The 22,504-nt window shown below is 43.4% G+C and overlaps 1 long non-coding RNA gene across 1 annotated transcript in view; it reads right to left on the minus strand.

Moving 5' to 3' along the window:
- Positions 1-20,909: 20,909 nt before the first annotated feature.
- Positions 20,910-22,504, minus strand: part of LOC124790155 — a 717,547-nt gene continuing 715,952 nt past the window's right edge. Inside the window, exon 3 of the long non-coding RNA XR_007016235.1 lies at positions 20,910-21,025. This is a non-coding gene — a long non-coding RNA (uncharacterized LOC124790155). The remainder of the gene's footprint in view (positions 21,026-22,504) is intronic.

A 22,504-nucleotide genomic window follows, 5' to 3' on the forward strand; every position in this document is an offset into this window, starting at 1 on the left:
CTGGATGAAGCGTCGTCTCACGCGGTCTGCACGTCCAGCACGAACGCTGGTCCAACTGAGGCGCCAGGTGGAAATGGCATGGCAAGCCGTTCCACAGGACTACATCCAGCATCTCTACGATCGTCTCCATGGGAGAATAGCAGCCTGCATTGCTGCGAAAGGTGGATATACACTGTACTAGTGCCGACATTGTGCATGCTCTGTTGCCTGTGTCTATGTGCCTGTGGTTCTGTCAGTGTGATCATGTGATGTATCTGACCCCAGGAATGTGTCAATAAAGTTTCCCCTTCCTGGGACAATGAATTCACGGTGTTCTTATTTCAGTTTCCAGGAGTGTATATAGCAGTAATTGTCGGAATATCTAGGAATAATCCTTTATATCAATGTTGTGTGGCAGAGAGTGCTTCGTACCGAAGTTACGTTGCAGTGTTCTCATCGATGTTGTATGGAAGAAGGTGCTCCGTACTGATGTTACATGACGGAGGTTTCTTTGTGTATATGTTACTGGCAAAGCGTATTTTGTACGAACGTTACGTGGGGAAGGATGATTCGTACTAATGTTGCATGACAGAGAGAGTTTCTTACCAATTTTGCGTATCACAGAGTGTTTTTCACCAAAGGGGGAAGCGGGGTGAACTGCTTCGTACTAACGGCGCGTGGCAGAGGGTGTTCTGTATCGACCATGGCAGAGAACGCTTCAGTGCAATGTTTCGTGGCAGACGGTGCTCCGCAGCGATGTTACGTTGGATAAATGCGAGAAAAGATCGCACAGAAAAAGTAGGTCGTGCCAGACTGGCACTCGACTCACGTGGCCAGTAAGTGGACACAGCCCACACTGAACTGGAGCTGCAGTTGAGCGAACCGATTGGCACAGTAGTTCACCTCTCACAGCACTGCCACAAGATGTCGCTCCAAAATGCCCACTGAAATGGAATTCTGATACCTTTCATTGCGTGCATCTTTTAAATCGTATGAAAGTAATGATATTCAGTTACCTAATGTTGATCTCTGAAATTTGATCATGACTACGCGGTGGGCCATAACCTAAATCACCACTACACTATGCAAGTTGTCCAGTGATGGATACTTGGTGTAACCCGTATGAATCTGGGGAGGGTCGCTAATAAAATACTGAAACGCTAAACTACTAAAGCCAGGGGCGTCCGGATCCCGTGGGCCCAAGCTACCAAGCATCTCTGGGTCTGGTTGGATAAGAAACTTTTTTTCCACCGCCACGCAGAATATACCACCCATAAAGGGTTAAAGTTGACAAGGGCCTTATACCCGCTCTTCTCCAGCCGAGAGCTGAATTTAGATACCAAGCTCCGGCTATATCACTCCGTTGTCCTACCCTCACTAACATATGGTCCCTCTGTGTGGGCCACGATTAGTCATTCCAGGATGCTGACGCTCCAGCACGTACAGAATGAAGTTCTCAGGTGGAGTCTTCACGCCCCTCCGTTCACCAGTTCACCAAGATTGTCACTCTGTATGAGGTGACAAATGCGGCCCTTCTCAAGACGACCATTCGCCGTAAGGCTCGCCAACTATACAATAAAGAGGACGCCCTCCGTGACACTGTCGCAGGACTCCAAACCATCGGCACTACAGTTCCACGGCGCTGGCACCGACAACCCGTTCCTCTCACCATCCTAGAGGACTCGGATTCGGGCTGTGACTGACGATAGGCCCAATACGATCACGTTTTTCTGTCCGTTTCGTACAGTCACAAGCAATGGCCTGCTCTCGTCCTGCCACTTTTTTCCTTTTGACGATAGAGTTGGCGCATTATTGATCCCCTCCTCTGTACTTCCACCGTCGGACGGAACTTACAGTTCCACCGCTACACCTTCAACGTGCTATGCTCGGCTGTTATTCAGGCGTTGCTTTGAGTCCCCTCTCACTTGTCCACCGAGACAAATGGCTCTGAGCACTATGGGACTTAACATCTATGGTCATCAGTCCCCTACAACTTAGAACTACTTAAACCTAACTAACCTAAGGACAGCACACAACACCCAGTCCCACCGAGACAGTTGGACCAGACCTGACCCGGTGAAGCTGTGTATTAGTAAATGCCCCCCCCCCCCCCCCAAAAAAAAAAAAAATAAGTCTAAAGCATCTGAAGTTTCGGATGTGCTGATTGGCCCGCTCAGACTAATTTAGCTAAGATGTGCGTACGTATTACGTTTCGAATGGTTTTAAAATATCATTGGTGTCAGATTTCTTAGATTTAATTGTCCCTAATTGCCACTGCTCAGTGTTAGAGAGAGAGGGGGAGAGTGAACAATTTTCTGCGAAATGAAGCTGAAAAAAAAAACCTCCCACAAGCTCGTCAGCGGTTGGCAGTGTGCTGTTAACTACCAGTAAGCTGCGTATTCCACGAATGATCTGCCATACAACCCTTCCTTGTCACCTAGCACCAACCAACGGCAATTTAAGAAATTTCAGGTTGGTTGTCTTTTGACACAGAAACGCAGCATTCATTTGCCTAGATAGCAGCAGCTATATTTGAAATACAGGGTTAGTCTAAATGACTCATCATGTTTCAAGGCACTGTTTATTTACAAGTACATGACGTACAAAGACGGCTGATACATGAAAAACTAGATACACTCACCATATCTCTAGTAGATTCTACAAATGTCTTACATAGGGAAAAAGTATCACCATAATAAAACAAGGGAAATCAGAGCTCGCACCGAAAGATACAAGTGTTTGTTTTTACTGCGCGCTGTACGAGATTTTAATAATAGAGAATTATTATAGTCATTCAGCACACACCTTAACGGTAACCCGTTTGCAGCCACACGTTCACAAGCATGTTTCCGTCAATGTGTGCAGTGCAGCAGCAGTGATGCGTTCCTGCAGTTCTTGCAGCGTTCTTGGCAGTGAGGGTTCGTAAACTTTGTTCTTAACATAACACCACGGGAAGAAATCACAAGGCGTGAAATTTGATGTCGTGGAGTGGTGGATGGGTGGTGGAGGGGGTGGGGGGGGGGGGGAGGGGAGGGGCCGTTGCGTTGGCAGACAGTTGTGCTCAAGCGAGATGGACCCTCGTTGAAAGATCGAGAAGTCAGTAGTCAGTTATGGCGACAAGAACATCTGCAGCATGTCCAGGTACACGGAAACTGTCACCGTCTGTTCGATGAAGAAAATGGGGGCCATACATCTTTTTCCTGGAAACGACACAGAAGGCAATCGCTTCTGATGAATCCCTTTCCACTTCACGTGGACATGCGGCAGTTCATCACCCATACTCACACATTTTGACAGTTCACGTTTCCTAACAAATGGTGAATCGCCTCCTTGCTGAATATTAGTGTCCCTGCGAAGTCGCTATCATATCCATGGCTTGCTGCATTTGGGTACAGCACTCCGATTGGTGGGCATAATTATCTGGTGTAGGGCGTTGTAGTAGTTACAAACAGTAGGAGGTTTTGAAATGGAAACGCAGCCGCAAACCAGTCCACATTGTTTGCTGCGCAATGCCCAGTTCACGATTTGCACGAACAGTTGATTTCTGTGGGCTGCGCGCAAAGTTCTCTGTCACGCGCTCCACGATTTCCTCTGAGACACGCGGTTGTCCCGTGCTTTTCCCTCACAAACAGGTGTCACGAAACTGGCGAAACCAATACAAAATGCTCTGGTGACTGGGTACCGCTTTTCTGTACTTGCGTACGTGCGCATGCCGAACGCTCGTAACCAACGAACAGTTTGCACACTTTAACACACGCAAACTCTTCCCCTGCGTTGACGCCATCTTGTAGCGTCTAATCGCAGGCCTGGAATCTAGCGTGCATGTGAGCCATAAGGTGGGCTTTTTAAACTTGGTGAGTGTATTTATTTTTTCATGTCTCTGTACGTCGTATACTTGTCAATAAACAGTGTTTTGAAACCCGATGAACCATTTAGGCAAACATGTATTTCAATTTTACCCCACTAAATCAATCCACACTCTGAGGAAAACTGCTGCAGCTCGATGAAAACGTCGTATATCTTAATATTTTAAGTTTTATTATTTTAGTATTTTTTGTGTTTTACAGGTGACGCGAGATTATGACAAGGACGGCATTAATGAGCTTTATAAACGGTTCAACACACTAAAAACCTTTAAAAAACGATCAAACGTTTTGTGAAATTACTTGTCTAAACGTAAGAAACAAAACAGCTTAGAGAAACATACGATGCGCCTTTGAACGACGCTTGAAATGATGTACAGCAAATGAGGCACGTCACATATTTCTCTAACCTATTTTTTTATTTCTTATTTTTAGACAAATCAGTTCACAAGACATTTGGCTTGTTTTTTCCATTTTTTATTTTAAAATTTTGTTTAGAAAGCGTGAAATATATCGATCGGTATTCTGTTATTATTAAGAGTATATAGATGTGGTGAAAGCTGAGCAATTCACTTTATGTTGTACTTTGATATTAACTTTAGTTATTCAGCATAAAAGAAAGAATTTCTCAAATGTTGCATCAATGTAATTTTTTACGCCCAAAAGAGCTACACCTCGGAGAGGCAAACTTTTTGATGCTTTCCGCGTGGCCGCTACGGTTGCAGGTTCGAATCCTGCCTTGGGCATGCATGTGTGTGATGTCCTTAGGTTAGTTAGGTTTAAGTATTTCTAAGTTATAGGGGACTGATGACTTCAGAAGTTAAGTCCCATAGTGCTCAGAGCCATTTGAACCATTTTGATGCTTTATTTATACTTCTTTTAGTAGGTGTACGTGAAATATTTAAATTTTCCTTCAAACCACTATTTATGTTTTTCTTAATCACCCTAATTACATGTAAATAATTAAATATTTAATTAATTAATTATTATTTTTTTGCAAAATTATACTTCACGCTGGCTAATTCGATTTCCCAATTGTTCGTTTCTGAATCAACGTTTGGCTATCAAAATTCCGGCAAGAATCCATTCTATCATCATCATCATCATATCAATTAACACGCACTGTTGGACAAAGGCCTGCACTACAGTTCTTCATGCAATACTTTCTATACTGATACGAATTTACATAACCGTTGGATGTTTTCTTATGCCAAGGTCTAGTATCCCTTGGAATCCAGCAGAGAACGTGCTTGATACGTCTACCATCCTTTCGTCTGGCTTCTTGTCCCACGTACCTCTATTTTAATTTAATCAGAGCCATAGTCACGTCTTCCTATTCAATCTGTTCCATAATTCATGCATTTATCATGTAATTCCTAGTATACTACAAAATGCATCTCTCAGTTTTAGAATCGTTTTACCAGTGAAAACATGTACCCTTTCGAGTGCCATCGAAATGTAGCGCAGTAGCATTTGGGATACGCATCCGGTAATGTGTGATGTAGTCCAGCGCAAATAGAAAAGAAAAATCAGCGCTACTACGCCGGGAACTGGCGCTCTTCCGTAACGCTTGCGTTCTAGATAAGTCTCGAGGGTCTCGACCAACATTTGTACTTTGATTTCTGATATTCTCTGGACCTGTACAAATGATTGTCGTCGAATGTGGCGAGTTACAGGTTAATTTTCTTCCGTAGTCATTACCCGACAGCAGGGCTTAAGCAGGTGTACAAAGTGAAAGACCACAATGTGTGGAAATAATGCCAAACATGCCATTTCTTAAACATCTCATTAACTTTGCTCCACATACACCATAGCCCGTGCGTTACAACCATCTAAAAATCCGATACTGATTTTTGCCTACTTGTACTTCCGCCGCCATCTACCGGAGGCCATCTCCACCCTGTGTACTGCACGCGCTCCACATCCTTCTTGCACTGACTCTTACTCCGGAGTAACTCTACTGATACTATCTGCCTTCCCTCCTCCCTTCAAGTGCACAGCGTACGTTCCGAAATCACCAGTGGCGAAAGGCCAAGACTCACTTCTTTATTCACTAACTGACTGCGAGAGCAGATTCCTGGCCGTCACATTTTTACTCACAGATTCTTTGCAGTTCCATCTTCGTGTGGTCTAAGTCACCATTAGAAGGCCGTCCTTTGTATAGCGTCCAAAGCGACGTGAGAAACAACTGAAAGAACAGCCAGTGAATCATTCGGAACAGAACTACCTCAACGTGTATCTCTGAAACTCAAGACACTAAATCTTCTCTTCGCGCTCGAAACAAACACGTATACACTATGTGATCAAAAGTATCCGTACACCCCCAGAAATATACGTTTTTCCTACTGGGTGCATTGCGTTGCCACCTACTGCCATGTACTCAATATCAGCTACTCCAGAAGTCATTAGACACCGTGAGGGAGCAGAATGGGGCGCTCCGCGGAAATCACGGACTTTGAACGCGGTCAGATGATTTGGTGTCACTTGTGCCATACGTCTGTATGCGAGATTTCCGCACTCGTAAAGATCCTAGTTCCACAGTTTCCGATATGATAGTGAAGTGGAAACGTGAATGGACACGTACAGCACAAAAGCGTACAGGCCAACCTCGTCTGACAGAGACCGTCGACATTTGAAAAGGGTCGTAATGTGTAATCTATCCAGACCATCACACAGGAATCCCAAATTGCATCAGGATCCACTGCAAGTACTATGACAGTTAGGCGGGAGGTGAGAAAACTTGGATTTCATGGTCGAGCGGCTGCTCATAAGCCACACATCACGCTGGAAAATGCCAAACGACAACTCACTTGGTGTAAGGAGCGCTAACATTGGACTGTTTAATAGCAGAAAAATGTTGTGTGGAGTGACGAACCGCGATACACAATGTGGCGATCCGATGGCGGGGTGTGGGTACGGCGAATGCCGGTGAGCGTCATCTGCCAGCGTGTGTAGTGCCAACAGTAAAATTCGGAGCCGATGGTGTTACTGTGTGGTCGTGTTTATCATGGAGGGTGCTTGCACCCCTTATTGTCTCGTGTGGCACTATCACAGCACAGGCCTACATTGATGTTCTAAGCACATTCTTGCTTCCCACTGTTGAAGAGCAATTCGGGGACAGCGATTGCATCTTTCAACACGCTCGAGCACCTGTTCACAATGCACGGCCTGTGGCGGAGTGGTTACACGACAGTAACATTCCTGTAATGGACTGGCCTGCATAGAGTCCTGACGTGAATCCTATAGAACACCTTTGGGATGTTTTTGAACTCCAACTTGGTGCCAGGCCTCACCGGCCGATATCGATACCTCTCCTCAGTGCAGCACTCCGTGAAGAATGGGCTGCCATTCCCCAAGAAACCTTCCAGCACCTGACTGAACGTATGCCTGCGAGAGTGGAAGCTGTTATCAACACTAAGGATGGGCCAACACCATACTGAACTACAGCATTACCAATTGAGGGCGCCACGAACTTGTTAGTCATTTGGAGCTAGCTGTCCGGATACTTTTGATCACAGTGTATGTGCTATTTATATCACACTGGTTCTAAGACCAGAGGCTCTATATGACGATATTATGCGCCCCCAGTTAGAGAGAGTGCCTAATGTTTTACAGAAGCAGGTGCTACAAATTTGAGACATGAAATTTAGAACAATGGTTCGTTTTAATTTTATCGCAGTTATTTGACTGCTTTCCATATTAACTGATTTAAAAATCATAATAACGGACTGCGTGCAGCCATATGAAAGTTGCAGCAGCCTGGTTGGAGCCCGGGCAGTCATAACACGTACGCCCTTAACAGGCAACTCCTCAGTAAGGTGTCTTGGTCCACCTCCGAAATTATATGCATAAAAATGGGCTCATCGACCCGGAAGAAGACGCAAAAATATGCAGGGTGTGGCTAAATTCCTTTTACAGATTTTGCGGAGGTGTTCCTTTTACCAAAACAAGGAAATTGTCTTGCAAATATGAGCTCTAAACTGCATACCTTCAGAGAAGAAATGTGTTTCCGGTAGTGAACATGAGCATGTGCTTACAGCTTTTAGAGTAAGCACTTTAGAGCCCTTGTTTATTAGATGTTTTCTTGTTTTGGTACAAATTATCCATACTACCTTCTTTCCAAAATATGGAAAGCAAAGAGCTTGTAGTAGAAGAGATGCATTTCACAGCATGGCAGATCAACAATTGCTCGTAGCTGTGAAGTATTTCATTTTAGAGCAAATCTTTACTAGACGCATTTTCTTATTTTGGTGTGAAGAATCCGTCCTCAAAGGCTGTAAAGGGAATTTGGGTAGACCTGTAGCTTTTCACAATCACATCGGGGAGACAGCGGGAATTGCAGACTTCATTTATGCGACTAAGATCGATTTGTGCGAAACGAGCTTAGTAAAAACCGAACAAAATTACAAACAGATAAAAAAATCACTGCAGCTTTCATAGTTTTAGCGATCAACAACTGAAGTCACGAATGTGTTCTTCGTCAATCCTTATTCAAAATTCTGATATTTACTATTCAACTTTTAATATTAAGTTAATGGTTAACAGACAAGTTATATAAGAAAATGAGACCTGGTGGTAAAGACGTAAAAACTTTATAAATTTGTATGAGCGGTGACAGTATTCGCTTTTGATCAAAACACCATCTACAGTGAGTAAATTATGGTTCACTGATAAATACACCGTGGATTCTTTTGATCATAACTTAAAAACACGTGTACCTGAAATGCAACAGGGCCCATCTAGATATTATTTAACATTAACGTTTTCTTATAAGATACACTCATGTTCTGAAAGAACAGTACATTTTTAAGGACTAGAGACAGGAAGCTCATTTTCGCAGGATATATACATTGGTATGTTTGTAAGGTGTCAGGCAAATCCAACACCTTCCATGAAAACCCTGACATGATAAGCAAATCCAGTAGTACGTCACATAGCTCCGAATAAATCGTGACATTAAATTAACCAAAGTAATACGAATAACGAGTGAGCAAATGGAATACCACAGACTAACACAAGAATGCTTAAATGCATGTCATACCTTCCCACCGTGAGACAGACGCAGTTCAGAGGGGAGAAAGGAGAACAGAAGCTGAGAGCAGAACCGTGTTAAGCTAGAAGGCCCTACGACAAGGGACGGACACCCACGTTGCCAGCTAACCACCAGGACCACCCCCAGCCCATGTTAAAACCTAGAGCCCTCTAGAAGAACAGTATAGATCTTACGATAACACTAAAAGGGCCACACCAGCCGCAAGTTTTAGCGTGAGACTTTTTCGCGTAACTGTTACGTTGCAGCCGGCCGAAGTGGCCGTGCGGTTAAAGGCGCTGCAGTCTGAAACCGCAAGACCGCTACGGTCGCAGGTTCGAATCCTGCCTCGGGCATGGATGTCTGTGATGTCCTTAGGTTAGTTAGGTTTAACTAGTTCTAAGTTCTAGGGGACTAATGACCTCAGCAGTTGAGTCCCATAGTGCTCAGAGCCATTTGAACCATTTGTTACGTTGCAAACGTTAAAAACATTGCCCCACCACGAAAAGTAACCGCCAGGACCACCCCCAGCCCATGTTAAAAGATAGAGCCCTCCAGAAGAACAGTATAGATCTTACGATAACACTAAAAGGGCCACACCAACTAGAAGTTTTAGCGTGAGACTTTTTCGCGTCTCTGTTACGTTGCAAACTTTAAAAACATTGACCCACCACGAAAAGTATAACGTTTCTCATTGGATAGAGATAATTTTTGTAGGTGGACCTTAAGGTTAACATTGAGACCCTGATTGGTTAGATGAAAACACAGCCAGATAGTTTTTTTTAAACCAACTTCGGTAAATTGTAGTAAGGAGAAGTTAGGAGAGAGTTGCTTCCGAGATGGCGAGCTGTATGGAGCTGCGCCGGTCGCCGCCCCCTGACGAACACCGACAAGGTAATGAACGCACGCGATGCCGCATTTTTGAGCACATAAGGCTTCACTCAGAACTGCAGAAGTCTCATCTGTTACATCCCCGTCTTGCGTAATACTAGTGTCGATCGTCAATTAAAGCTATGGTATTCACATTTGCTACGTAAGTTAAAATCCGAAACGCGATGATTTTTCTGTTATATAATTATTGAGAAGCCACATCAGTCACTGTAATTTACGACAAGTTATAATTAAAGATAATTGAGGGTCACTGTAAACCATTTTGATAGTTTTCTCTTTTGCAAAACTTAATTTAATCCTAGATTATGGATGTGATATGGCATAGATCATCCTTCGATCCATTGTAGAACTTGGAAACCCATTCAGGGAATATTCGTTCACATTTTTGTTGAACGCAGTTGGTTTTTATCATCCTGTATTAAAACACTTCCTTTTGTCAATAGTGCAATTTATAAACAATGTTTTGGGAGTAGAATAAAATTTCCAATGGTAAACTTAAGTGCTTTTTCGACGTTATTTTACCAGCTAACTAAAAATAGGAAAGCCTTGAACCCCTTCCACTAAATTTAGTTAGTATTAAGATTCTTTTACAGGGAGTGCAGTGGAGCTGACGCTGAAATCATTAAGTATTTGGTTATATCATCGCTAGTCTCATTGAACTCTTCTGAACTCTACATGTCGTGTGATCTGACGTCTCCTTACCAGCAACAGGTCCCAGGTTCAAACTAGTCAGTTCCCTAAAAAACACTCTCAGAGCGTCGTTGCGCGAAAGTGGTAGGGAGACACGACATAGAACAACAGACACCACGCAGAATGTTGGAGAATGGCGACCCTGCCAGGTGGTAAAATACCATGATTGAATGTCGACCACATGCCGAACTAGGTCAGAAAAATATCCTGTTGAAAAATTTTCGTAGTAAAAAATTTTTTCCCAAAGTTATAAATAGTCGAAAACAGTAGCTGTAGCGATAGATAGTAAGAAAGTATTCAATAGAACGTGAGACATTCTAGCAGAGACAATAGCATAATTAAGTTGTGAATTTTAATATTATTACAGCTTAGTTTTCTCTCCAATGCAAGCGCACAGGTGGCGGATACATCGTTGACAAGTTGGTTCTGACGCAACAAGTAAGTGAATGGATTGTCAAGTCGTGTGTGCAAAAAGTTTATGAAACGCGTGAGATCGTATGAGCGCATGTTGACGCGAAGTAGGGTGCGTGAATTGCTTTTAAAACAGAAAATAAGGGTTTCGGATAGATTAGCAATGGCAGATCGAGACCTTGACCGAATTGAGGTAGAGACCCAGCATGAAGATGGACAGAGAATAGAAGACAGTAGAACAGACGATGCAGTATCGCGAGAAATAGTACAGATAACGCACCATAACTAGGATAATGTACGTCATGGCACAGAAAACCTAGGTCAGCATACGACAGAGGAGCAGGAAAGTAGAGAGACAGCCGATGAGGATTCTAACTTGCGTCTTGAATACGTAGAACCCATAGTACAAGTAATCAGAGCTCCCTTACCACAGAGTACAAGGAATTCGAGCAGAAACGTGTCACCGCACAGTTCTATGCAATCGGTTGCAAACCAACACTTTGGCGAAAACACAGAGCGTAAGACGTCGGAAGAAAACGCAATAGGACCCACCAATCTGGCTGAATTATTACAATTAATGACGGAAATTAAAATTCAGAATGCAGAAACGACGAAACAAATTGCAGAAACCATGAGACAAATGCGTGAGATTAAAGAACAAAACAAAAAAAATCAGTTACACCTAAGTCATATTGAAGACGAGGCAAAAGAATCTCGAGAAGTGATAGGAAACTTAATAACAGGTCACAATCAATTGAGAACAGATGTTGACAAGGTACAAGCGGACGTACAAACATTGCGTAATGACACTCAGGACGAGATCAAAACATTACATAACAACACCCAAGGAGAAGTCAAGAAACTAGAGAAACAGATAAACGTAATTACTAGACAAGCAGCACGTACAGCGCGTTAAATTGTTGAAAACAATGTGTTACATAAACGTATCACAAAAGCAGCGCTGAAAAGATATGATAACCGCAAAGTCAAAATAAAAGCGCAAACGAAACAACAATTTCGGAAATTGCGAACAGAGTTGTTGCAAACCATTGAAGAGCGTAGTGAACAAGATCGAACAAGCACTGAGTCTGTAATCACATCCGTATCTGTAACAGCACCGGAAAAACAAGAAATTAACGAAGATATTATGCATTTTCGATTCCAATCACAGGCAGAAAATAACGTACGTGAAATCAGACAGCCTGCACCGCAACAAACACGTTTCGAAATGCTTGATGAACAAACGGCACCACAAACCCATGCAGAACCACAAATGTATGTTTCAAGACAGTTTGGATCGTACAATGAAGCGGCAAGGTTAGCCAGACAAGATACCGAACCAATACCTGACAATGGAAAGCCAGGTCGCGAAGAGTACAGTGCAATGCATTCAGCTACACGTTCACAACCGATGGAAGAAAATTACTGCGTACCACTCCAACGATACTACGCAAGGGTAGGTGAAAGTTACAGTGGACAATATTCAATGGATCTACCACAACCGGAAAGAACGACGGGAGAAATGATCAGAAACAAAAGTGGCGAAGAATCGCGAATTTCATATGGAACTATGACGAAGTACGACAACGATCATTTCCTCGCAGTCAGAAAATTTCAACACTTTCGAGAAGGAAACTCATTACATCCACGAACTTTTATTGATCAATTCCGAGTAGGATTACCAGAACACTGGACGCTAGCACACAAATTAGACTTTATATGTGCACACATGTCAGGAACAGTCGCAGAAACCATGCAAAATGTTGCAGCAACATGCCGATCGTAGGAAGATTTCAGAGAGAAGTTTCTCTCACGATATTGGTCCAGCGAAGCACAGAACAGAGTGAATTACGAATTATTACAGAACCCATATTTTGAAAATTCAGGAGAGAAGAGTCCCGTGAAATTTTTCGAATTAATGGCAAAGAAAAATCAATGCTTAGATGTACCATACAGTGACGGAGAGTTGACTAAATTATGCACGATGAAGCTACCATTGAAATACCAGCAATCATTAGTAGGTCGCGGAGGCAATGACGTCGAAGCATTTAAAGGTATTCTAAGGGAACTAGAATTCATATTTTCGGAAAATGACGCAAGAAAAAGACGAAGCGCACGTGAAAACCAAGCAAAAAGCAGTGGAATCCACAAGACACAGTACGAAGGAACAATAATTACGAACCACGTGATATCTTCGCACCAAGAAACGACAATATATTTCAACAAAGAACCAGTTATGGATTTAGAAGAAAATATGGCAATAACTATAATTCACCCAGGAACGGCAACAACTATTACAGAGGGAATAACGACAACCGGGACGGGTATTGGAGCGCCAACAGACCGACAAATTATCAACAAAGAAACCAATATCAACAAGCGGAGCAAAAAAAGAGAATACAGATAGAAGAGGTGGAGGTAAGACCACCAAACCCCGAAAAACGTTCGAATTGACAGCTAAGCGCCCATGCCAAAGATAATGACGCACCGACCCAGAACAATTGCAGCACCTTGAACAGAGAAGTAAATACCTTATCACGAGAAGAGAAGTCGACAGAAGTTGAAAATAAGTTACTAGTGGGCACACAACCCGACGTATATAATGAAGGAAGTTATGAAGCGACAATTAGAGCATTTAGATGCGATTATGTGGAAGTAGCGACGAAGAAGGAGAAGATAGACGAGGATGAGGAAAAAGTAGAGGATGTTGAAGAAAGCGTAAATGAAGGAAGAAATAGAGAAAAGGAAATAAAAGAGAGAGAAGTAGCAGTCGAAGCTTATCCTACAGGAAGTTCGATTCACAAGGGAAATTTCTGAAAAGACTCATGTATGATTCAGTGGAGGATTCGTTGATGCAAGAAGAAGAACAGAACCAACCCTTTCAAATTCAACCAATTGTGAAGGCCATGGTAAAGCATATCCCAGTCAATATTGTAATTGATAGCGGTAGTGAACTGACTGCGATCTCATAAAATTTATTCATGCAGCGTAATGCCAATGAGGAATTGCCAGTTCTGAAAACACAAAGCGGTTGTATCAACTTTTCACCTACGGAATAAAGACGCAAACTACAAACTTAAAATGTTCAAATGTGTGTGAATTCCTAAGGGACCAAACTGCTGAGGTCATTGGTCCCTAGACTTACACACTACTTAAACTAACTTGTTCTAAGAACAACAAACAAACACACACACACACACACACACACACACACACACACACACACACACACACACACATGCCCGAGGGAGGACTCGAACCTCCGGCGGGAGAGGCCGCGCGCTCCGTGAAATGACGCCTCAAACCATGCGGCCACTCCGCGCGGTACTACAAGCCTAACGCTAAACTCTCCAATAATGAAATTCTGTAAAATGTCTAAGAGTGACCATAGACAGGCCATTGACAAACGTAATTCATCCTGGCAACTGAAATCAAAACTCGGAACAACATACTCCAGAAGTTAACAATAACTGATTGGGGCGCCACTGCAACAGTTCTCAAATCATCAGCCGTAGCTCTTTCATACCCAGTTGCAGAATACCGCTGTTCCACCTGTGCACCCACCAAAATAATTAGCACACGGCTCGATAAAGGAACGCGCCTCATCACAGGGTGTATTCGTTCCACTAACACGCACTGGACCGGTTCTTAGCAATATGACACCATAAACCGTAAGAGAATCACAGTCATTACTGAACGCGTGAGCAAAAATAAAATTAGCACTCCATTTCATTTTTTTAGAACATTGGCGAATAAGGCCTAAATAACTATTGTGGCACACAGCAGTGAGTCAGCCGAACAGCCATTACAATATTCAAGATTCCTGAAGCAATCAATGGCAGGAGCGAACTTCGGTGCGTGCGTCAACAACTAATTAAAACTCCCTGGGAGAGACTAGAAGGTTTTTCATTTACCGAAGACAATGGTGCTTACTGAACCTCATCAGAACTGACTGGAACAGATGTGGAGCATTGCTGCACCAATGAAGACGGAAGTCATCCTCTGAATGTGACTGTAGAGAAGAGCAGCAAATGGTACTGTAGAGAAGAGCGGTAAACAGTACACCACGTGATACTTCAATGTCCCCTCAGAGTATTAAAAAGCACAATGGAAGACGTTCGGAGAGTTTTGATTTGGAGTGAAGGTGCAATGAGTTGGTATGGGCCAAGATTTTGCAGGATATGAGACACATTAGAGTGTCAAGACCCATAGTTACGAGAAATATGGGACAGACAAAGCTGTTTTAGTTGTTTGATGAAGTGTGAAAACTAATGAGTTGGTACAGGACGTAGGTGGAAGAAGGGAATCGGATACTAAAAACTCAGCACGCTGCATGTCGTTCTAAGATTCAGAGTCAGTAGTAAATAAAACTAAAACGTTGGCGATACGGTCCCACCATGGTTACACTATTGCCACCTAGAATAACTCCGAAGGTATGATAGGTGCTGAAAAGTTTGAGGGACAAAAGCTGCATGGGACAACGGGAGATATAATATGACGTTAGTTTTTTTGTTGTTAGGTGGGGTCGCTTCAGGGATTTTAAGGTCAACTTCGTTTTTTTAAATGGGATGCTATAGTGTGGTTCTTATTTTCTGATAGCGGCTATCGAGACGAATCCGAAGATGAGTAACAGTAAAGTCTATGAAGATCAACGAAGGTCACAAAGGAGGCATGAAGGTCCATTTATAGAAGGTGTTCGAAGTGATGACCATTGGTATCAATAGAGGGCTGCAATCTTCTTATCATGGAGTGAGTGGTATTCCTTGTCACTTCGGCACTTATCGAAGCACGTGCTCTGGCAATTGTCTCTCTTATATCGTGCAGATAGTAAATGTTTGCCGAAAACAGTGTATCCATCTAACGTGCCATTGACATGTAAACACCATTCGACGGTTTCGCAATGCAACACTAATAGGAACGGTAAGACTAGTATCGTTGAATCAAGCGAATGTCAGTGATGTATTCTTTCGAAGAACAAGTCGATATGCTTCTCATTTACAGAGAATGCCAACGAAATTCAGTGAGAGCTAGTGACTTATACGCTGGAAGATATTCTCAACATACTCACCCTACACGTCGTACATTTAAATATGTGTATGATAAAGTGAGAACAAATGGATCTTTAACGCATCGGAAACATAACCGAGAAAGGAAAGTTACTAACGAGGAAACGGAAACTGATACTCTGGCCATTGTGGTTCGAGATCCTTGTGTTAGTTCGCGTCAGATTGCAAGGGAATCTGGCATGAGTCAGAGTAGTGTTGTTCATGTTCTGCATCGCCATGCATATCACCCTTACCATATCAATCTCCACCAAGAACAAAGTACGGATTGTACGCGTCGCATTGAATTCTGCCGATGGGTTCTGTGGTGTCACCGCCAGACACCACACTTGCTAGGTGGTAGCCCTTAAATCTGCCGCGGTCCGTTAGTATACGTCGGACCCGTGTGTCGCCACTATCAGGATTGCACGCCGAGCGCCGCCACTCGGCAGGTCTAGAGGGACTTCCTAGCACTCGCCCCAGTTGTACAGACGACTTTGCTAGCGATGGTTCACTGTCTACATACGCTCTCATTTGCAGAGACGACAGTTTAGCATATCTTTCAGCTACGTCATTTGCTACGACCTAACAAGGCGCCATATTCAGTTACTATAATTACTATCTTCAAGAATGTATTCCGAACAGACAATATTGTGAATCATGTACCGTCAAGAGCGACGTTCATCATTAATGGATTAAAGTTAAGTATCAAACTAATTACGTCCGCTTTCTCAATTCTCATTCCTTGTCATGTTACAGACCTCACGTCAGTATAGTTCTTCCCTCCTCACGCCAGCCTGAGTGAGCTAAAACGCGTGCATTTCGACCTCCACTCGTAACACGGTGTTGGCTCTTCTGCTAACACAAAAGATTCAACTTCAGATTCAGAGGGATGACACATTTATTAATTTGATTTTATTTACTGACGAGGCTACATTCACGAACCATGGAAATGTTTATTTGCATAATATGCATTATTGGGCAACTGAAAATTCTTGTTGGCTGCCGCAAGTTGCACACCAACCACGGTGGTCGGTGAGTGTATGGTGTGGGATTCTGGAGGACAGAATTATAGGGCCCTATTTCATCGAAGGAAATCTTATTGGTAGGAAGTACACCACATTCCTGCAAGTTATTGGAAGAAACACCTTTAGGAACAAGGAGAAGAATGTGGTAATAACACAATGGGTGTTCGGCACATTTTTCCCTGATGGCTAAAAATGAGTTACAGACGCAGTTCCCAGATCGTTGGATTGGATGCGGAGGAGATGTGTCGTGGCCGGTTCGTCCACCAAACTTGACCCCTCTGGATTTTTCCTTGTGGGGATTCGTAAAAATCATTGTTTATAAAGACGTTCCAACTACACCTGAAGATATGCGAGAGAGAATTGTCAGAGCATAAGCTTCGATAATTGCCGACGTGTTATGGAATACCACTCAATCCACGATAACTGATACCAATGGTCTTCACTTCGAACACCTTCTGTAAATAGACGTTCATTCCACCTTTGTGACCTTCATTGACCTTCAAAGACCTTACTGTTACACATCATTGGATTCGTCTTGATAGCCTCTATCAGAAAACAAGTACCAAACTAAAGCACCCAATTTTAAAAAAAAAAGTTGACTTTCATATCTCTGAAGCGACCCCACCTAGCTACAGTAAACCAACGTCATATAATGCCCCCCCCCCCCCCCTTGACCCGTGCAATTTTTGTCCCACAAACTTATCAGCTCCTATCATACTTTTGGAGTTATTGTTGGTAGCAATAGTTAGTGACTCACATTGTAGAATCTCGTCTTTGTATGGCAGAGCAGTGAGATCGCCCTCAACAACCACGAGAGGTGTACGGTAGTCTCTTGTAATGCTCAAAAATGGTTCAAATGTCTCTATGCACTATGACACTTAACATTTGAGGTCATCAATCCCCTAGACTTAGAACTACTTAAACCTAACAAACCTAAGGACATCACACACATCCATGCCCGAGGACGTATCGTATCAGTGACACTTTCACTCCTATTGCGTGATAACACGAAGCGAGTTGCCCTTCTTTGTACTTTTTCGATGTCCTCCGTCAATCCTACCTGGTAAGGATCCCCCACCGCGCAGCAATATACCAGCAGAGGAAGGACAAGTGTAATGTAGGCAGTCTCTTTAGTGGGTTTGTCGCATCTTCTAAGTGTTCTACCAACAAAGCGCAGTCTTTGTTTCGCCTTCCCCACAATATTATCTATGTGGTCTTTCCAATTTAAGTTGCTCGTAATTGTAATTCATAGGTATTTAGTCGAATTGCCAGCCTTTAGATTTGTGCGATTTATCTCATAACCAAAATTTACCGGATTTCTTTTAGTACCCATGTGGATGACCTCGCACTTTTCTTTCTTTTAGTTCCGTAGATACTCAAAGCGTAATAATAATCTACCCTTTGTCAAAGTCGCTTATCTCAAAGGATTTTCCCATTTGTAGCCCACATCTTCGCCAATGTGAACCCAAGTCCGTGTCTGCTCAACATACGTACTTTTATTTCTACATCACGTGCCGACAGAGCCAGCGCCGCCCAGCGGGATCTAACGTGGCAGTGGGCGGTGGTCGTAGTGTTGTGGGGTATCAGTGTACAGACATGTGCCAAAGGGCTACTCACATAGATTAGATTAGATTAGTTTTTCGTTCCATAGATCCGTGCTGACGAGATCCTCGTGGATGTGGAACAATACTAATAGTATGAATATATATAATACATCATTTGTTTATGTTAAAAAATTCGTCAACGGAGTAGAAGGAGTTGCCCACTAGTAAGTCTTTCAGGCTCCTTTTAAACTGCTCTTTACTTGTAACTAAATTTTTTATGTTTGCTGGAAAACTATTGAAGATGAGTTTTCCTGAGTAGTGGACCCCTTTTTGAACTAAAGTAAGTGCTTTTAAGTCCTTGTGCAGATCATTTTTGTTCCTGGTACTGTATGTATGAACAGAGCTGTTTGTTGGGAAAAAAGATATATTATTTAGGACAAATTTCATTAAGGAGTAAATATACTGAGAGGCAGTAGTTAGTATACCCAGTTCTTTGAAGAGGTTTCTACAGGACGTCCGTGAATTTACTACACAAATAATACGTATTACACGCTTTTGGATTCTCAAAATTGTTGGTTGACTTGAAGAGTTACCCCAAAATATTATACCATATGACATTATGGAATGAAAGTAGGCGAAGTATGCAAGCTTTTCATTTTTATGTCGCCTATGTCAGCTAACACTCGAATTGTAAATACAGATTTGTTGAGGCGTTTCTGCAGTTCTGTGGTGTGCTCCTCCCAACTGAATTTATTATCAAGTTGTAATCCCAGGAATTTAAGACTGTCAACCTCTTCTAACTGCTCTTCTTCATACTTTATGCATATGCTGGGTGGAAATCTCCTACAGGTTCTGAATTGCATATAGTGAGTCTTTTCGAAGTTTAATGTCAGTGAGTTGGCTTTAAACCATTTATTAATATCCATGAAAATGAATTAGCAGATCTTTCTAGAACTACAGTCGACATACTATTTATTGCAATATTTGTGTCATCTGCAAACAAAGCGAACTCTGCTTCTGGCAGTGTAACTGATGAGAGATCATTAATGTACACAAGAAAAAGGAATGGCCCTAAGATGGATCCTTGTGGGACACCACATGTAATTGCTTCCCATTCTGATGATGACTGACGACTTAATTCACTAGTCTCTTGCACTGACACCCTTTGTTTCCTGTTGACTTGAACCATTTTGCAGCACTGCCTGTGACACCATAGAATTCTAATTTATTTAAAAGGATGTTGTGGTTCACACAATCAAATGCCTTTGACAAATCACAGAAAATACCTGCTGCTTATAATTTGTTATTTAATGTATTAAGTACATTTTCACTGTAGGCGAAAATAGGCTTCTCGATATCAGAACCCTTCAGAAATCCAAACTGTGTTCTTGATAATATGTTATTTGTGGTCAGATGGTTGAGAAGCTGACTGTACATTACTTTTTCTAAAATATTTGAGAATGCTGGCAAAAGTGAAATCGGTCTGTAGTTTGACGGTATCTCTTTATCCGCTTTCTTGAATAGAGGCTTAACATCTACATATTTTCGCCAGTCAGGAAATGTCCCAGTTATAATTGACTGGTTACACAAGTAACTTAGAATTGTACTAAACTCACAAGAACATGCCCTAAATAACTTTGTTGATATTTCATCTTAACCCCTAGAATCCTTTGTTTTTAAAGATTTTATTATGGAAGTTATTTCTTGTGGTGAAGTGAGTGACATATTCATGTTCCTGAAGCTATTTGTGAAGGTTAGTTTCAGATAATCAAGGGCATTATTTACTGATCCTGACAATCCCATTCTATCAGTAACGGATATAAAGTACTTGTTAAATAGATTTGCCACACTATGCCCATCGGTTACTAATGTGTCAGGCTTAATGCTTTTTGCTCCTGTTCCTTCAGGTTTTATTATTCTCCTCTTTCACTATATCCCATATTGTTTTTATTTTGTTCCCTGACATAGTCACGTCGATGACCTGCACGACATGTGCTCGTACGTATGTCATTCGCCGAGTTTGCCCACAGGAGAAGAGCAAACGAAATAGCAGTGGAAGTGGGGAAGCGCGTACGAGGAGGGGAGCGTACCTGCTGGACGTCGTCGGCGCCGCGCCCTACGGCGAGCTCGAGGCGGACGCGCTGGCCATAGGGCTGTAGCAGGCGGAAGGTGCAGTCGAGGCCGGGCGGCACGTCGAGGGCGAGCGAACCGTTGCGGCGGTCGAGGCGCTGGTCGTAGCAGGCGTCGACGAGGCGGTAGCGCAGCGCGAAGCGCGGCCGGCCGGCCAGCAGGAGCGGCGCCGCGGGCGGTGGCAGGTGCTGCGAGCGGGCGCCCGCCGGCAGCTCCTGCAGCTTGCCGCAGAGGGCGCGCGCGCCCAGCCGCAGCCGGCCGCCGCCGCCGCCGCCGTCGCAGGCCGCGTTCAGCCGCAGCAGCGTCACCAGCACCGAGGGGCCCGGCCAGCGCAGCCGGCAGCCGCCCCACGCCGCCGGCGCCGGCACCTCCAGCCACGACACCTCCGCCTGCGCCGGCGACAGCCGCAGCTCGCACTCTGCAACACGGCGGCTCCGTCTCAGATCATCCTAAAACACACTGTAAGATACACTGTCTAACAATGTCGACCCAAGCCGGGGGATGGTCCATTTCTTGACAGGACACGGGCCGTATCCGGTACATTTAAACCGTATGGTTAATCATCTACATCTACATGATTACTCTGTAATTCACATTTAAGTGCTTGGCAGAGGGTTCATTGAACCACAATCATACCATCTCTCTACCATTCCACTCCCGAACAGCGCACGGGAAAAACGAACACCTAAACCGTTCTGTTCGAGCTCTGTTTTCTCTTATTTTATTTTGATGATCATCCCTACCTATGTAGGTTGGGCTCAACAAAATATTTTCGCATTCGGAAGAGAAAGTTGGTGACTGAAATTTCATAAATAGATGTTCGCCGCGACGAAAAACGTCTTTGCTTTAATGACTGCCATTTCAACTAGCGTACCATATCTGCCACACTCTCTCCCATATTACGTGATAATACAAAACTAGCTGCCCTTTTTTGCACCCTTTAGATGTCCTCCGTCAATCCCACCTGGAAAGGATCCCACACCGCGCAGCAACATTCCAACAGAGGACGAACGAGTGTAGTGTAAGCTGTCTCTTTAGTGGACTTGTTGCATCTTCTAAGTGTCCTGCCAATGAAACGCTACCTTTGGCTCGTCTTCCCCACAATATTATCTATGTGGTCTTTCCAACTGAAGTTGTTCGTAATTTTAACACCCAGGTACTTAGTTGAATTGACAGCCTTGAGAATTGTACTATTTATCGAGTAATCGAATTCCAACGGATTTCTTTTGGAACTCATGTGGATCATCTCACACTTTTCGTTATTTAGCGTCAACTGCCACCTGCCACACCATAGAGCAATCTTTTCTAAATCGCTTTGCAACTGATACTGGTCTTCGGATGACCTTACTAGACGGTAAATTACAGCATCATCTGCGAACAACCTAAGAGAACTGCTCAGATTGTCACCCAGGTCATTTATATAGATCAGGAACAGCAGAGGTCCCAGGACGCTTCCCTGGGGAACACCTGATATCACTTCAGTTTTACTCGATGATTTGCCGTCTATTACTACAAACTGCGACCTTCCTGACAGGAAATCACGAATACAGTCGCACAACTGAGACGATACCCCGTAGGCCCACAACTTGATTAGAAGTCGCTTGTGAGGAACGGTGTCAAAAGCTTTCCGGAAATCTAGAAATACGGAATCAACTTGAGATCCCCTGTCGATAGCGGCCATTACTTCATGCGAATAAAGAGCTAGCTGCGTTGCACAAGAACGATGTTTTCTGAAACCATGCCGATTACGTATCAATAGATCGTTCTCTTCGAGGTGATTCATAATGTTTGAATACAGTATACGCTCCAAAACCCTACTGCAAACCGACGTCAATGATATAGGTCTGTAGTTCGATGGATTACTCCTACTACCCTGCTTAAACACTGGTGCGACCTG

Source organism: Schistocerca piceifrons, chromosome 3, assembly GCF_021461385.2.
Source record: "Schistocerca piceifrons isolate TAMUIC-IGC-003096 chromosome 3, iqSchPice1.1, whole genome shotgun sequence".
NCBI classification, from domain to species: domain Eukaryota; kingdom Metazoa; phylum Arthropoda; class Insecta; order Orthoptera; family Acrididae; genus Schistocerca; species Schistocerca piceifrons.